The sequence below is a fragment of the Oratosquilla oratoria genome, chromosome 29 (genome assembly GCF_046742065.1).
Source record: "Oratosquilla oratoria isolate Oo_2021 chromosome 29, ASM4674206v1, whole genome shotgun sequence".
Lineage (NCBI taxonomy): Eukaryota > Metazoa > Arthropoda > Malacostraca > Stomatopoda > Squillidae > Oratosquilla > Oratosquilla oratoria.
Genome location: NC_134805.1, coordinates 54,063,769 through 54,067,764, shown reverse-complemented (window position 1 = coordinate 54,067,764; position 3,996 = coordinate 54,063,769).

Here is a 3,996-nt window from a genome sequence, read left to right as displayed (position 1 = left end):
TTTAAAGTTATCATTAATAGAATATTCTAAAATTTCATTATTAGTATATTCTAAACTTGTCATTAATAGTGCAATTAAAGTTGTCATTAATAGTATATCTATTCTGATCATTATTAGCATGTTCTATTATTATCATTATTAGTATTAGCTATCATTAACAGTATCTTGTAAACTTGTCATTAGTACACATAAAAGTTGTCATCAACTGTATCTTGCATTATATATATATTGTAAAATTGTCATTATTAGAACACATTAAATCTATTATTAATAATACATACTAAACTTGATATCATTTGTATATTCTAAATTTGTCATTATTAGTGCACATTAAAGTTATCATGCAATAGTACCTTATAAACTTGTCATTATTAGTATATTCTAAATTTGTTATTATTAGTACACATTAAAGTTATCATTAACAATACCTTCTAAATTTGTCATAATTAGAATAATATAAATTTTATTTTCTTTTTTTCATGATTAGTACATACTAAAGTCATTATTTGTATATTCTAGTCTTTCCATTATTAGTACACATAAAAGTTGTCATCAGCTGTATCTTCCATTAAACGTACATTGTAAACTTGTCATTATTAGTACATATTAAAGCTATTATTAATAATACATTCTAAACTTGACATCATTTGTATATTACAAACTTGCCATTATTAGCATATTCTAAATTTGTCATTATTAGTGCACATTAAGGTTATCATGCAATAGTACCTTCTAAACTCGTCATTATTAGTATATTCTAAACATTTTATTAATAGTACACATTAAGGTTATCATTAACAATACCTTCTAAACTTGCCATAATTAGAATATTATAAATTTGTCCTTATTAGGATGTTCTATAGTTGTCATTATTAGTACAAATGAAATCTATAATGAATACCTTCTTCTTATTTGTATATTTCTTAGCTGTCATTATTAGTATATTCTAAATTATTCAATATTTGTACATATCAAAGCTATTTAATAAAATCTTCTAAATTGTCATTATCAAAACATATTAAAGTTATTATAAATATAATTTTCTAAAATTTTAATTATTAGTACACATTATATTTATCATTAATAGTAGTATCGACAATATTCATTATTAGTATATTCTAAATTTCTCATATCAAAGTTATCAATAGTTCCGACTGAGCATGTTATTCTAAACTTGTTACTATTAGTGCATATTAAAGTTATCATTAAAAGTATATTCTAGACTTGTCATTACTAGTATTTTGTATCTTTTTCATTATTAGTACTCATTAAAGTAATTATTAGTACACATTAAAGATTTTACTAATAGTATCTGCTAAACGCTATATGTTTTTTTCTAAACTCAATAGTTCCGACTGAGCATGTTATTCTAAACTTGTTACTATTAGTGCATATTAAAGTTATCATTATAAGTATATTCTAGACTTGTCATTACTAGTAGTTTGTATCTTTTTCATTATTAGTACTCATTAAAGTAATTATTAGAGAATGTGTAATGACAAAGTTAGAATACACGAATAATGACAACTTTGGAAAGTGCTACTAATCATGTATATCAATACTAACAAGTTTAGAATATAATGATAATGACAAGTTTAGAATAATGACAACTTTAGAATACACTAATATTGCCATGTTTAGAATATATTTTAATAAGAAAATAATGAAAAGTTTAGAACATACCAATGAAGATATGTTTAGAATATTCTAATGGTTAGATAGTGCTATTAGTGATAACTTTAATGTGTACTATTAATGACAAGTTTAGAATATAGAAGTAATGATAAGTTTACACTGGTAATTTTTAGTTGTACTTGCCATTGTTAGTATATTCTAAACTTTTCATTATTAATACACATTAAAGTTTTCATTAATAGTACCTTCTAAACTACAAATATTAGAAAATATTATGAAAGTTGAGAATGTGTAATGACAAAGTTAGAATACACGAATAATGACAACTTTGGAAAGTGCTACTAATCATGTATATTAATACTAACAAGTTTAGAATATAATGATAATGACAAGTTTAGAATAATGACAACTTTAGAATACACTAATATTGCCATGTTTAGAATATATTTTAATAAGCAAATAAAGTTTAGAACATGCCAATGAAGATATGTTTAGAATATTCTAATGGTTAGATAGTGCTATTAGTGATAGCTTTAATGTGTACTATTAATGATAAGTTTACAATGGTAATTTTTAGTTGTACTTGCCATTGTTAGTATATTCTAAACTTTTCATTATTATTACACATTAAAGTTTTCATTAATAGTACCTTCTAAACTTCTCAATGTTAGTATATTCTAAACATGCCATTATTAGAATATTATAACTTGTCATTTTTAGAATACCTTATAGCTATCAGTAATAGTTCCTTCTAAACCTGTTACTATTTGTATATTCTAAACTTATCATAATTAGTAGACAGGAAACTTTCATTATTAAAAAGTTGCTATTATCATCATATGATAAACTTTTCATTAATAATACAATTTCTTTTATTAGTACCTTCTAAACTTATCACTATTGGTATATTCTAAAATTCTCATTATTAGCACTCATTAACAGTGCCTTCAGAATCAATATATTAGTATATTCTAAGCTTGTCATTTTTAGAACACATTAGATTTATTAGTGCATATTAAAGTTATCATTAATAGTACCTTCTAAACTTATCGATATTAGTATATTCTAAACATGTGATTATGAGTACATATTAGAGTTATCATTAATAGTACTTTCTCAGCATGTACTTGCATATTCTAAGGTTGCCACTATTGGTTATCATTAATGAAATATTCTAAAATTTCATTATTAGTATATTCTAAACGTCATTAATAGTACACTTTAAAGTTCTCATTAATAGTATCTTTAATATGATCATTATTAGCATGTTCTATAATCATCATTATTAGAATATACTAATAACGACACCTTTAGAATGTACTAGTTTAAATTATAATAATAATACTAATTTTACCAAGCTTAGAATACACTAATAATGATAGATATAATACGAGTTATTAATCTTAACGTGTTTAGAATATACTAATAATGACAATTTTAGAAGGTATAACTTTAATGTGCACTAATAATGACAAATTAAGAATATGCTAGTAATGACAATTTTGTAATATTACGGTTAGATTTAATATGTGCTAATGTGGTAATAATGACAAGTTTAGAATATACAAATAAAGACCGGGCAGGCACTATTACTGACAACTTTGATATATACCAAAGAATATACTAAAAATGACAGTTTTAAAAGAAACTATTAATGATAACCTTAAAATTTAGTAATAATAACAAGTTTTGAATGTACTAATAATGACAAGTTTAGAAAATACTATCAATGATAAATTTTCAATATACTAATAATGACAAGCTTAGAAAATACTATTTATTATAACTTTAGAATGTACTATATACAAGTAATAAAAAGTTTAGAATAAAAGATAATGACAAGTTTAGAATAATCTAATATTGACATGTTTAGAATATAGCAATAATGATGAATGGAAAAGATCCTATTAATGATAACTATGTATTAATTATGACACGTAATAATGAGAAGTTTATATTAAAAGGTACTGTTAACGAAATACCAGTGATAAAAAGTTTAGAATAAAAGATAATGCCAAGTTTAGAAGATACTGATAAGTTTAAAAGATCCTATTAATGATAACTTAGATATGTACTAATAATGACACGTAATAATGAGAAGTTTAGAAGGTACTGTTAATGAAAACTTTAATGAAAGTTTACAATATACAAGACAATAAGACAATAAGACAAGTTTAGAATATGCTAATACTAACAAGTTGAGAAATTACTATAACTGTTAACTACAATGTGTACTAATAATGACAAGTTTAGAAGGTACTATTAATTATAAATTTAATATTTAATAATATAGACAAGTTTAAAATATACATATAAAGAAAGTTTATAAGGTACTATTTGAAGTAATAATGAAAAAAATAG